This window comes from Zingiber officinale, unplaced genomic scaffold (assembly GCF_018446385.1).
Source record: "Zingiber officinale cultivar Zhangliang unplaced genomic scaffold, Zo_v1.1 ctg128, whole genome shotgun sequence".
NCBI classification, from domain to species: Eukaryota; Viridiplantae; Streptophyta; class Magnoliopsida; order Zingiberales; family Zingiberaceae; genus Zingiber; species Zingiber officinale.
Genome location: NW_024589824.1, coordinates 255608 through 270486, shown reverse-complemented (window position 1 = coordinate 270486; position 14879 = coordinate 255608). Strand labels below are relative to the sequence as shown.

The 14879-nt window shown below is 34.5% G+C and overlaps 1 long non-coding RNA gene across 1 annotated transcript; it reads left to right on the top strand.

Annotated features, from left to right (window-relative positions):
- The first annotated feature begins 1033 nt into the window (after nucleotides 1-1033).
- On the top strand, nucleotides 1034-4497 carry LOC122035991. Its single transcript, XR_006127300.1, has 4 exons — nucleotides 1034-1150; nucleotides 1210-1298; nucleotides 3168-3244; nucleotides 4007-4497. It is a non-coding gene; the product is annotated as an uncharacterized LOC122035991 (long non-coding RNA).
- Nucleotides 4498-14879: the final 10382 nt, after the last annotated feature.

The following is a 14879-nucleotide window of genomic DNA, read 5'->3' as shown; positions in this document are numbered from 1 at the left end:
TATTTTTTTTGTTTGTAAGTAACTAAAACTATTAACAAGTTTCTTTTTGTCCATTCAAACTCATTGTAAATACTAATATTTTTTAATTAATTTTTGGGCCTTTCTTATTTGCCTTTGTACTACATAAATTTTACTCTTATTTGAAAGAATAAAAAAGAAAATAAAAATAGATTGGTTATATGGAAAGAAGGGCAAGGAAGAAAGAATTTCATTTTTCCTAATATTTTAATATTATAAAATATAAATTGGAAAAAAAAAATATATGGAGTGCAATTTAAAATTTATTAATTAAAATCTGTTTTAAACTACTTTCTATTCCAGTTAGGGATGTAAACAAGTCAAATCGAGATGAACAGTATTAAGCTCGAGTTTAACTCGTTTAAGTTATATTCGGGTTCGAGCTCGACTCGAGCTCGAATCAAACTTTTATCACAAGGTTCGAGCTTGACTCGTTTTGAAATTACTAAGCTTGCAAATAATTTGAACTTGGCTCGTTCTTAACTCGATTATCATAGTTAACGAGTCTAACTCGTTAAGGGAGGTCGGACTCATTTTAGAGCTTATTTTTAGCTCGTTTTAGAACTCGTTTTGTAGACTTGTTAAATAAGTTCGAAAACTTATTTAAATAAATATTCAAGAAACCTAACAATTAAAATAATATAAATTCAACACATTATTGAACATCACAAACTACTACATTAAACTTTCAAATTCAACACATCATTGAACATGTTCGATAGCCCTTTAATCGAACTGAGCTCGAACCCGAGTTTACGAGCCTATTAACGAACATGTTCTCGAACCCTTTAAACGAGCCGAGCTCGCGAGCCTATAAATAAACATGTTCGCGAGCTCACAAGCCGAATGCTCTTAAACTCGAGTTTGAACTCGGCTCGATAAAATAAACGAATGAACTCGAATGAATTTTTTATCAAATCAAACTCCGAATAGTTCACAAACCGATCCCTAATTTCATTTAGGGATCCATGGAGTTGAAAACATTGTCTCCATATCCAAGGGACTAAAATGCAAAATTTCTAAAAACAATTGTTCCTATAACTTCTTCTGTTCCAGCAGATCGTTTAAGGCTTGGAGTTGCAGGTTTGGAAATAATTTCCATCTTCTTTATTTGCAACTCCTTTACTAATAGGTTTAGGCATGATCTTTCATCGTGTCTTTCTGATCTGTTTTTTTTTTCTTGCTGACCAGCATTTCCTCCCCAAATTTCGTTGCCGCCGCGAAGACGTAGATATCCAAACGCCCCGGAATCGTCGATTTCTTCTTCTTGCGAAAGGGAGGTACGAAAAATTGTTGCGTTTACAGATTTCTTCTCTACCTCGAAGTCTAAGATGCTAAAACCCTCGTTACTGTTTCTGATCTTTTCTTTGGACCTAACTTGCGCCTAAAATGAAATAGATTCCATCCTTTTGTTTTCTTATCGTGCTGGATTCTTGAGGGTGCTCGATCATCGCTCTTCCTGGCAAGGTTGAGAATAAAAGTTTAGTAGTTATTGACAAAGTGAAAAATAATGGGAGTTGGATGCAAGAGAGAAAGATGTTATAAGAGATAGGGAAGAGCCTCTTTAAAAAACACCATGCCTATTTGTTGGAGGCCTTCCAGCCATGAAAGGAGCCCACTGCTTTCAAGCCATAAAAACTATGACGATCACTCCTTTTCTTCTGTAAAATTCAATCAGAATATCTAATTAAATATTTTTCTGTGAAGGTTATTATTTAGATTATTAAACTTTTCAATTATTCTTTGTTAAAGAAAAATAGCCTCTATGCTTGTGTAAATCTCCAATCAGTGAACTGAGAATAAGGTTTACTTTTTCCTTCTTCCCTGCTTTTGTCTATGTGATGATGATGGGAGCATGGTTTGAAATCTCAAATTAAGCAACATGCATGGCAAAAACTATATCATTATGATAAATTATCAAAACTCGATATTCATCTCTTTTATGTCATTTGTGTTGATCATTCACATGTCATGCCAACACTCAATACTCTTTGGCATGCTACAACACATGTTAAGATGAATCCAACTTGTATCTGCACAACACAATGGTAAAATTGTACTATTCAAATGGATAAAAAATGAAATAATTAATGTTAACCCTTGGATTTAGGTTCATAGGATCTTCTCTTCTTTTTTTCCTCCTTCCACCTCAAATTCACTGCTAACACCAATCATAACTTAGACATAGTACCGAAATTGTGTTGTTTTTAATTAGAGGGCAAGCCTTGACCACGGCTTAGCATTCCAAACTTTAGTTGAAATAGAGATCCATGAGGTAAAAGCAATGGAAAGCTAATCAAATCCTATCATCTTATAAATACTCTAAATGCTTCATCAATTACAGTCTCTATCCATTTCATCAACCTTTTTCTTTCGCATTTTTTTTCCTACAGTATTTTTCTATTAATATTAACAATTCCTGCATTATATATTGACAAAAATGTATTATTATCATTTATTCAAATTTATATTTGGCATTGATCATACAACTAAAAGGTTATATTTTATCTTTCTTGACTAATGATAAATAAAAGAGGTTGATTGAAAGTGTGCTTCAAAGTGATGAAAACAAGCAGTAGTTTTATCAAAATGTGGATGGATTAAAGTGATTCATAACATCAAAGATGCACCTCACATGACTCCTAGAATATTCTTATTAATCAATAATATTAAAAAAAAATATTATGAAAAGATAAAATCCTCTTGCAAGAGATGTTTATTTGACATACAAGGAGTATATATACTCAGTAGAGGGCATAACAAAAAAATAATTAAAGAGCAAAAAGTCACATTGGTATTTTACCATTTGATTCTAATTCATAATTAATATCATTAAATAAATTAAGATTTAAATAAATTTGACTTATCCAATTATTTAAAATTAATAAAAAAAATACTCACAATAGAATTAAACACATAAACTAATATTAACTATTATAATACAATGCATTGTCCCTTTTATACTGAACATCTAATTAAATGTTAAAGTCAAATAGCAATTTGGTTTCAACCTATTGAAATAAATAATTTGCATTATTTGTAAATTATTGATAATAAATATTGAAAAAATAAATAAATATTAGAAATAATAATTAATTCAGAATTTATGAGCATTTGAATCAGATTAATCTTTCATGTTTATTGTTTAGGTGAATTAAAATGCAAAGGATGGAGAGCGAAGGATTGAGTCTTGATGAGCACGTCCCCCCTGCCGTTCCCACCGCATGTGAGTTTTTATCCCTAATTATTGCTCTGTGAATCTGGTATTTGAGTTTACTAGGGATGGTAAGCAATTAAGGAGTTTGAGTATGAAATTTATTCTATATTTTTTTTGTAAATATGAATTATGCCCTTCTCTATCGGCATTCTGAATTCATGTGTGTGTTCGGAAAGAAAAGATAAGCTGGACAAAAGAGCTTCACTCTCTGTTCTTTCTTTTAGTACTTGTTGTCATTTCCAGTAAATAGAGATATATTCAAATTCATATATTTGATAGTACGTCATTATTACTCATTCAATCTTTGGAAAGAACTCTTCTATTAATCATTCTACTACATCACACTTTTCTCGCTTTAATCTGTCATTTTACTTTATCTTCATAGTCATTCCTGAAATGGAAGATGAGAGCGGTAAGGAGCGTAGACATCAGTGAGATTGTGCTAGACAGGTGCGAATTGGAAAACAGAGAGTGCTCAAGCAGTGTGTATAGATGATAGAGTGAATGACTCAGTTCGCTTAACTTGCTTTCCATACAATTTCCATGGCTATTCATAAGCAAGATTCCAAGAGCGAATTTTAGGTATGAGAGATGGGAAGATGCGAGTGATAACAATGTGGCTCGTAAGTTCTTCATTCTCAGAGAATCCAAATTTTTAGATCTTGATTCTGTCAAGAATCTTTTTAGCGTTTCTCTTAATTCAATTTATTTATATTTGCATTTTGGTTTAACTTATCTAATTGGTAATTGACTTTTAAATTGTGATTGCAGAGTTCAAGTCATATGTGTGTGAGATGATCAAAAGCTATGTAGATAGACAGAATGCTAGATATATGCAGTACATTGAACAGAAGAAAGAGCAGTTGGACTGCATTTCTAAAATAGAAAAATTGAAGGAATATGGAAGTTTAAAAAAATATCATCAAACAAAATTAGAGAAGTTGGAAAAAAATCAGATGATGTTCTGGGAAGAAATGAATGAGATGAAGGATTTAATGTTCAAGACAGCGGTGATATTCGAGAATATGTGTAAAGATATTCCACGGAGTAATTTTGATAATGATAACAAAACTACAGCTAATGAAGAGCAACCTGAAGCAGGTAATGTTTTTAAAGGAGACAATGTTTCTGAAGGAGGTGAAGGAGATGCTCCAAGAAGGAGCAAGAGGAAGAAAAAAATTGATGTGATTCTTAGGTTAACCAAAACATGAATTTTTTGTCTACTGCTTGGAACTACGCTAGTTTTGTTAAACTGGCAAAGATATTCCTTAGGTGTGATGAACTTTTTCTTGTGATGAACTTTTTCTTCTATATTTTAATTAGTTATAACAGTTGTTGTTTCCTTGTATCAACTGGCTCTTGTTGGCATCCTCCAGTTAAATTGAATATTCGATTGCATTTTGCTATTCAGGATCAATAAATTATGGCCGTTTTTGAAGCTCCAAATGATTGTAAGGACCTTGCCCGTTGTTACTTATGCTACTTTTCATGGTTGACTTCAAATTTTCTTGAGTCATTAGCCTATTGCTGCTTATGTAAGCATTTGATTGGATATCTGCTGTTTCAGCTTACTTATTATTAACTTTTTTTTTTAAAATTTAAATAAGCACTCTATTTGAGTCAAATTTAAACCTATCGATGGCGGTAAATGTTCTCTCTTTATCAAAACTAATTTCAAATGGAAAGGATAAATTTTGGAATAGAGTTACACTTAGTGAATAACAAGGTGAAACCATAAATTCATATCTTCTGGTTCACATATTTTGGATCAGGGGATGATCCACTTTTAATTGTGGTTGAATCGTGGTTGCGATCTGATCGTAATTGGTTGTGATCCCTTCCTGGGATCACAGCCACGATCCAATCATAATTGGGAGTGAACTATCCCCTAGTCCATAAAAATATGGATCAAGAGATTCCTACTTGTGCTTTGGGTGGTAGAGCTATTTTGTACCCCCATTTGATATTAACAAAAGAAGTGTGTTTGAGATGAGCCTCCAATGTTACGATTTATTGCAAGATATAATTTGCCAGGTAAATCTAATAAATTCCAGTTTCTTAATTTTTTAGCCAATCTTCTCAAGCTAGCTTTCTTTATTTTTTCCTTATTAGTCCTTCAATGTTTTTTTTTCTCAAACGGCCTCTAAATTGTAATGTATCCTTATTTTAATGTATCTTTAGCACATGTTTTCCGTGAGGGAAGAAATCACATATGGCAAAAAGGTGACAAAAACAACTTTGTGCTTCGATATTTTCCCTCCATTTATTTTGGCAGAAAAATAGGGAGGGATATAAAAAAAAAATAGAAAAATCTTTCACTATTTTTCCTTTATATCGCTTACTGATTTGGGTAGGAAGCTCAAATCTAACCATAAAGAAATATTTTTTCGATCCTATTTTTCTTTTTTCGATCTGAAGATCTTAGGTGGTAATACTCCATATTTTAATTATTGTTCCGTCCCATGCTCAGATGCAATTCTAAATATGATCTTATCGTTTGAATTTATAGCCGTTTAATAAAGTAAAATCAAAAGCGATGAAAATGATAAATTAAACTTGGATCGATGTTCATTCATACAATCGGTAAAGAAAGAAGTTTCTTGGCATTAAAGTGAGGAGCTGTATTTTTCTTCCCGATGGAATGAAAGAACCATAGGCTCACAAGGAACAAAATCCAATTGAGTTGATGGAGAATTTTATTATTATACCTAAATTCAAATATAAATTTTTTTTTATAAATCTTAATCCCCTAAACACACTTGTGACAAATTTACTTGCTAATTCGAGGAATTAAAAATAACATGTAACTCTTATTCAATAAATGGAAATGTGTTTTTAAACCGCTTTTATTTTCAATAATTGCACTTAATATCTTTGTGATTTTAAAGTTTAATATCCTCATGAATAAGTTATAATGAGGAAATTATAGCCTCATGAATAAGTTATAATTATGAAATTAAATCAAACCCTAGCTTGGAGCCGTGATATATAAGAGATAGAACAATTATCAATACAATGAGAATTCGATTGGTATCTAGCGCCGTCTGCGAGAATCTTCACCTGAATATGAAATTACGTGATGGAGGATGCTAGAAAGCTCAGTACTATCACTTTAACTCAAGGAGATTTGGAATTGTAGTACTTTAACTCAAGAAGATTTGGAATTGTTCATTAATGCTAGAGTGCAGAAAGTGTTACAACGGCAACAACAAGCACATACTGGAGGTACACTACCAGTAGCACCGAATTCGGCGATCTCAACCACCGATCATCAGAGAGATAGAGGTATGGAGGAAGATGATCATATTTATTTACCTCCTGCTCCTATTTCTCCCACTAGACGTCCCCGAGCTTTTTTCTGCACTCCTCTTGAACAAGGAGGGCAGAGAGCGGTGCTTCAGGAGTCTTCTGGTGAAGCACCAGTAAGAGAAAAATGCAAATGAAAATGGTTGCTAGTGATAGCTCCCCTAAGAGAATAGTTACTTCTTTCTCTCAGAGAGTATTAGATGATCCGTTACCAAAGCATTATCAGAATTTAAATATCAGGGAATATTCTAGAACCACTGATCCAGAAGATCATCTTCTAAAATTTGAGAACGCAGCCCTACTTCAATAGTTTATCGACGGTGTTAAATGTCGGATGTTTCTTACCATATTTGGAGATCCTGCTCAGAAGTGGTTCAAGCGATTACCTGAAAACTCTATCAGGCAATTCAAGGATTTTCGCAAAGTATTCTTGCACCATTTCTCTAGCAACGAAGGTATCATAAAACTCCTTGGAGTATTTTTTTTCTATTAAGCAAGGACCGAAGGAAGCCATTAGAGCTTATATTAAAAGATTTAATCAAGTGGTCATTGATGTTCCTACCGCCACTACTGAAATATTGGTGAGTTCCTTTTCTCAAGGACTCAATGATAATGATTTCTTCAAAGACCTTGTGCGGAATTCTCCTGCCAATTTTGATTTATTAATTGAACGTGCAACTGAATTTATCAACGTTGAGAAAGCTCAAGTGGCTAGAAAGAAGGAGAACATTCTTGCCATCCCGGCTCCGATTAACGAGCGCCCTTCAACTCCTGTGCAACCACCAAGGGGACCTCGTGTAGCCCCTCCACATCACCAAATGGAACTACGGTCACAAGCAGTACAACATGTGGAGATGCCACAAGAGATCCCAAGAAGATGGTGCACGTATCATATGTCAGGTACCCATTATACAGAGAATTGTTTCGCTCTGAAGAACCAACGAGCAAATAATGCTTGTTATTGTAGGTGATCTCCTAACCGGTAATCATATCCGAGGCAAAATAGTCCGCTCAAGTTGGAGTACCGGGCGGCCGAACCATAATAGGGAGTGTTACAACTGCCAGCTGGACAAGTTCAGGCGCCCGAGCGAACACAACAGGAGCCATCATCCGTTCGACAAGAGGAAAATCGAAGCAATGCTGCCCGAGGTAACTGTTAGTAATAGCCCTAGAATCAATTATGAGATGATTATAAAGGGCTTATTTTTGTATCATATTTCATTATTAATAAAAGGCAAAGTTGATAATTATATTTATTTAAGTTCAGTGCCGATTGAATAAGTATAATAATGTTCTTGGTTAGTAAGTTCTTATCTACAATATATATCAATTGGTTGAATTGATAGTGAGATATGTAGATATATATAAAACACTGCTCTAAACTATTCCTAATCAAGCATTAATATACAAGGACAATATTAATGCATTGAGACTTGCGTGTAGGTTAACAGATGACTTAATCTCACAAGTCATGGATATGAGATATCAGGTTGACACATAGGTATATATTAGAGAATATGTACTGAATGACCCGCTATGAGAATGTTTCATGGATTGTTATATGAGTGTCATAAATATTCTCATGTGACTATTGGTATGAATAGCCCTTAGACCTGAAGTCACTACGGTTCCCTACATAAGTAGTTGTATACTTTGGTATTGGCAAACGTCGCCTGTAACAAGGTGGACTATAAATTCGATCACTAGGTATACAATAGGTTATGCGGAGGAATGTGAATGATGTAGATGAGATCTATCCCTTCTATATGGCAGAAGTGATATCTGTGGGCCCCTTGATTAGCAGGACACAAGAATACATGACCATGCTCAAATGAGTCAATATGCAATATTGAGCTTATTTGATTGAGTGTGTCTACTTAGAGATCAAGAAACACAAAGATTGATAAGAGGATGATACGTTATATGTCTCATTGATCAATCTAGATATCAAGGATAGAAGGATTGAGCCATACAAGATAATAAACACGAAAATGTTAGGTCGGATCTCGACATTCTCGTCACTTGAGTAGCAATGATGCATTGTTAGATGTCACTCATTGCTTATGTATCTAAAATGATTTTAGATACATTGTCAGCATATTGGGTCATACATAAAGAACATGTTGATTTGGAGATGGATATGGGGTTAAATTTAATCCGAATTATACACATTAAGTTAGACTCGAATGAATTCAAATTAGACTTATTGAGTAATGGATTAGACTCCTTGGTTTATTGGGTTAATGACTTATTGGGTTAATGGTTAATCCAATATTTTAAATCTAATCCATTAAGATTAATGAATATTAATAGAGATTAATATATCATTAATCAAAAGGAAGATCAAGAGACAAACATTTTTGTATTCATTGGATGAATACAAAAAACCATTTGTAAAAGTAATATTTTGATAAAGTAACCTATTTGGTAAAGTAACCCTTTTGTGAAGTCACTATATATAGATGAAGTGACCTTTTGGGTGAAGGTGATCTTCTTTATTTTTGCTCTTCTTCTTTCTCTTCTTCTCTTGCCACAAAACAACCTTGTGTAGTTGCTAGCACAACAAAGGTTGTTTCTTCTCCAAGTCGTGAGTTCGTGAGACGGACGGAAAACGTGTTCGTGTGGATACCATAGAGGCGCGGATGTCTTGATCACGCTGAGATCTATATCCTAAAGAAACATTGTTGTCAGGATTACGAAGGGCATGCAGCAAAGGTATAAACTCTCATGTAGAAATTTAGTATGTCGTCTTCCTTGGCATGAATCTTATGGAGGAACTAGATGTTTTCTGCTGCGCTTTTGTATATTTAGCGCCCTAGTTCCTTATAGTAACATCAATATGATAGCAGGCGGACCTACTGATGGCGATTCAAATCAGACGAGAAAATCACATGCTTGGCGACTGGAGATTCATGCAGTCGGTTGTAGCTTGGAGAGAGCGACCGGACCCAAAATCAGTTTCGGGCCTAGAGACCTGGAGGGGTAGAAATACCCCATGATGATGCTTTAATAATTAAGGTTGTTATAGCCAATTATAACATTTCTCGCACTTTTATTGATACTGGTAGTTATGTTAATATTATCTTCAAAAAAAACTTTCGACCAATTGCAGATAGATCCGAGTGAGCTTCAACCCATGGTGACTCCTCTATATGGTTTCACGAGCAATGAAGTACAACCACTCGGCCAAATAAAACTGGCCATAGCTTTAGAGGAAGAGCCCCTGATGAGAACAAGAAGATCTTATTTTATGGTGGTGGACACACCTTTTGCTTATAATGTCATATTAGATCGGTCGGCCTTGAATGAATTTCACGTGGTCGTTTCTACTTTCTACCAGAAGGTTAAATTTCCTGTTGATGATCAGGTGGGGGAAGTTCATAGAGATCAGTTGATGGCGCGCAAATATTATGTGGAGATCATTAAGACAGAAGTCAATACTGCCTGTAAAGTTCAAAGAATGGAAGTCAATGCCATTCAGGATAAATCACCCGTCCTAATATATGAAGAGAAAGAAGAAGTACAAATACAAGTCAGGCGACCAGAGGCTGTCACTTATATAGCTGCCGATCTAGATCCCCCACTTAAGACTGAGCTGATATAATGATTGATGCGAAATAATGATGTGTTTGGATGGAGTCCCAAGGAGGTCACAGGTGTCTCCCCTCTCGTGATGGAACACTAATTACATGTATATCCGGATGCTCGACCGGTCAAGCAAAAGAAAAGAGATTTTGGAGTTGACCAGAACCAAATCATCAAGGAGGAGATGGATAAACTGATGGAGGCAGGTTATATTCGGGAGGTGCAATTCCCTAGCTGGTTGGCGAATGTTGTCCTGGTCTCCAAACCAGGAAATAAGTGAAGAGTATGCATTGACTTTCGGGATCTCAACAAAGCATGCCCGAAAGATTATTATCCATTACCTCGCATTAATCAAGTGGTGGATTCTGCAGCTGGTTGTGAATTTATTTGTATGTTGGATGCCTATCAAGGCTATCATCAGGTCCCTCTTGCCAAGGATGATCAAGAAAAGATCAGTTTTATAATAGCTGAGGACACTTATTATTATAATGTTATATCTTTTGGACTAAAGAATGCAGGAGTAACATACCAAAGGCTCATGAACAAAGTATTCCAGAAGTAGATTTGGAGAAACATGGAAGTATATGTGGACGATATATTAATTAAATCCTTTCAGGCTATTGATCTATACAAGGATGTAGAGGAAACATGTAGAACTCTTCGACAATATGGACTCAAGCTCAACCCTTGCAAGTATTTATTTGGAGTTAAAAATGGTAAGTTCTTCGGCTACATGGTGACAGAGCGGGGAATAGAAGCTAACCCCAGCAAAGTCCAGGCGCTCCAAGACATGGACCCTTCACACAATATGAAGGAAGCCCAGAGGTTGACTGGCCAGATTACTGCTCTATCTCGCTTCATCTCTTGATCGACCGACCGAAACTTTCACTTCTTCAAAATACTCCGAAAGGCTATTAAGTTCCAGTGGGATGAAGAATGTGACAAGGCGTTCCAGGAGTTGAAAGATTATTTGTCAACCCTACCTGTATTAGCTAAGCCTATAGTAGGAGAAACCTTATGGGTTTATCTTTTGGCAAATGAGAGCTCAGTGTTGGTAAGGCAGAAAGTGAAAGAACAACAACCAATGTACTTATTGAGTCATTTATTAAAAGGAGTCGAATGCAAATATACTACACTCGAAAAATTAGCTTATGCATTGGTGTTGGCAGCCAGAAGCTTGTGTCTTTATTTTTTATCACATGCAATCATAATATTAACTAATAGCACTCTTGATCGAGTACTTCTTAATCCAGAATATCCGGACGATTAATTAAATGAACAACTGGACTCAATGAATATGACATACAATATCAACTTCGCTCGACAATTAAGGCATAAACTCTCACGGACTTTATAATATAAGTACAAGGTCTCGGGAAAAAAAAACTTGAAGTACAAAGGTCCAAAAGTACATGGTCTAGAAGAGAAAGTAATTTTAGCTGATTTATTTAGTATTAACTCATTTTCTTGTTTTTTTGTCTGTGCAAGTAACTAAAACTATTAACAGGTTTCTTTTTGTCCATTCAAACTAATTGTAAATACTCATATTTTTTTTTGGGGGGGGGGATAGACCCGACCCCGGGCCGGGTCTGGCCCGGACCCGGCCCGGGCCCGTAACCGGGTCAATGGGCCGGTTGCCCGTTGACCCGGTTCGCCGGGTCGAACCGAAACCGGCCCGGCAAGTTGCCGGGCCGGTTCCGGTTCATTGGATGTAAAACCGGCAAACCGCCGGTTAACCGGCGGGTTGAACCGGCGGTTCAGCCGCAGAATTTTTTTTTTTTTTTTTTTTTAAACGGCTTGAACCGCCGGTTAACCGGCGGTTCGTAGCCGTTGGGAGGGTTTTTTAGGTATTTTTTTTCAACGGTTAGGATCATTTGACCGTTTTTTGATCAATGGCTATGATTTAGTGTCCGTTACTATCAAAACTCTATAAATAGAGAGCTTATTTCATCATTTTTCACACACATCTTCTCTACTCTTAATCTCATTTTCGTATTCTCTAATCTCTACACGCTTTCGTTTTCAATTACAATGGAAGGAGGCCGCGGAGGTGCATCATCTCGAGCTCGGAAGGGAAAGCAAATAATGAATTCGCGGGAGGAGGACCCCAACATTCAATCCACTGATGATGAGATCGAGCATCTTCCGAATCGTACTGATGCAATTACTTCTAAGGTTCGGGAACTTCCTCCTCTAAAGTCTTCTATTTTCACTAAACATTTTGAGAATGTTACTCTTCCGTCGGGAGAAATGCGTGCAAAATGTAAGTACTGCAATGCTTCCTACAAATTCCAAGCCGGCGGCGGCTATGGGTCGTTGAAATGACATGTAGAAATGAAGCACCCGACGAAATATGGACTCGACCGTTCTCAAACACAATTATCAAGATTTTCTTCAACTAGCGGTAGTACCGATTCCGGTTTATTTTTATATTCGGATAATAAATTAAGAGAATCATTAGCTAAATTTGTTTCCGTAGAACATCTTTCTTTTAGTTTTGGATCTAAATGCACATTTGAAGTTTTTTGTAAAGAATCTCTTAATCCATGTGCTAAACGTGTTCCTAAGACTACACTTACTCGTACAATTAAAAAATTAATAAAACAAGAAAAAAATAATTTAATTGATGAATTTAATAAATTAGATAATAAAGTTTCTTTATGTTCCGATATTTGAGTGATCATTGGCAAACACATTCGTATATGGGTGTGACTTGCCATTGGATCGATAACTCTTGGAATCTCCAAAAAAGTTATTAGCTTATAGAGTTTTGATGAATCACATAATGCTCATAATATCGCACAATTATTATGTTTAATTTTAGAAGAATATGGTTTAACTCATAAAATATTTTCAATATCATTAGATAATGCTAGTTCTAATACCGCTTGTATAGATGATCTAAAATTTGTTTGTCAACCTATTATTGGAGGTTTATTTTTCATATTCGTTGTGTATGCCATGTTTTAAATTTATGTGTTCAAGATGGTTTAAAATTTTAGAAAGTTATATTAAACCAATTAGAATTGCAATTTCTTATTTATGGTCTCATCCATCTATAATGAAACAATGGGGTAGGTTTTGTAAAATTAATGGAATGAGACCTAAAAAATTTTCACACGATGTACCAACATGTTGGAATTCAACATACCAATTATTACAAGATTCATTTTAATATAAAGAATTATTATGTTTATTTTTTACACAAAATACTAATATTTATTTATTTTTTACAACAATGGAATATTTATAGTAGTATTTGTAAATATTTAAAAGTATTTAATGATGCAACTGAACAACTTTTCGGTGTTTATTATCCCGCTGCTCCATTAGTTTTAGAAAAAATTTCTAATATAATATTAGTTTTAAATGAACATATTAATAATAAATCTTTATCTCCTTGCATCTTAGTTATGAAAATTAAATGGAAAAAATATTTTAATTTTATTCTTGAAATTATTTAATTGTATTTGCCTTAAATCCTAAATTTAAATTTGAAGTTTTATAAGAAATGTTAACTTTATATTATGACATTTTTATTCCAATCAAAGATTCTTCTTCTCCTTATCCCGTTAATATTATATATAATGTTAAAATTTATTTATATGATTTTATAACTAATATTATGTAAAATATGGAACACAAATTAATGTTTCTGAAATACAATAAACTATTAGTAGTAATTTAAAACTTATAAAAGCAAAACTTTTATTAAAAGAACGGACAAAGCGTCTATGAGGATTCTCAAGTTCCACACAAGAACTTGAGAATTATTTTACGATTTTTTTTATTTTAATGAAGCGGATAGTAAAAATTTTGATATCTTAAAGTAGTGGTCACAGAAGGCTCAAAGCTTTCTCGTCCTCTCCGTGATCGCCAAAGAAATTTTAACTTATCTAGTGTCAATTGTTATTGTGGAACAGATGTTCAGTGCCAACATTAACATATTAGATGAACGACGATAAACTTTGTTTCTCGACTCATTGAAAGTTCAAACATTACTGGACGATTGGACCAGAGTAGAGAAAAGAATCCAAGGAATTCAATTTTCAGATGATGAAAGTTGAAGATTTTGATACTGAAGGAACAAATATTATAGGAACAAGAAATGGAAGTGAATGAAAATGTAAAAGGATAAAAATGTAAAAGAACTACGTGGGCTTTGATTCCCCTAAAGGGATACGTAGGCAACTTAAATAAGTGCAAGCCCTTTTTTTAATAAATTTTAATTTCTAATTTTTAATGTTTAATGTTTAATTTTTAATTTTTAATTTTTATTAACATATTAATCTTGAACCGTGACGAACCGTGACGAACCGTGAACCGAACCGTGAACCGTGAACCGTAACCGTCTTGGGCGGTTAAGGTTAAGGGTCGACCTGCCTGGAACCGTCGAACCGGCGGTTCCGAACCGTCGAACCGTCGGTTCCGAACCGTGGTCAGGTCTAGGGGGGAGAGCATTTCTTATTTTCCTTTTATGTATCTTACTTGAAAGAATAAAAAAGAAAATAAAAATAGATATGTTATATGGAAAGAAGGGCAAGGAAGAAAGAATTTCATTTTTCCCAACATTTTAATTTTATAAAATACAAATTGATAAAAAAAAAAAAAAAGTATATGGAGTGTAAAAATCTGTTTTAAACTACTTTTTATTTCAGTAGGGTCTTAGGGATCCTTGGAGTTGGAAACATTGTCTCCATATCCAAGGGACTAAAATGCAAAATTGCTAAAACGATCGTTCCTATTACTGCTT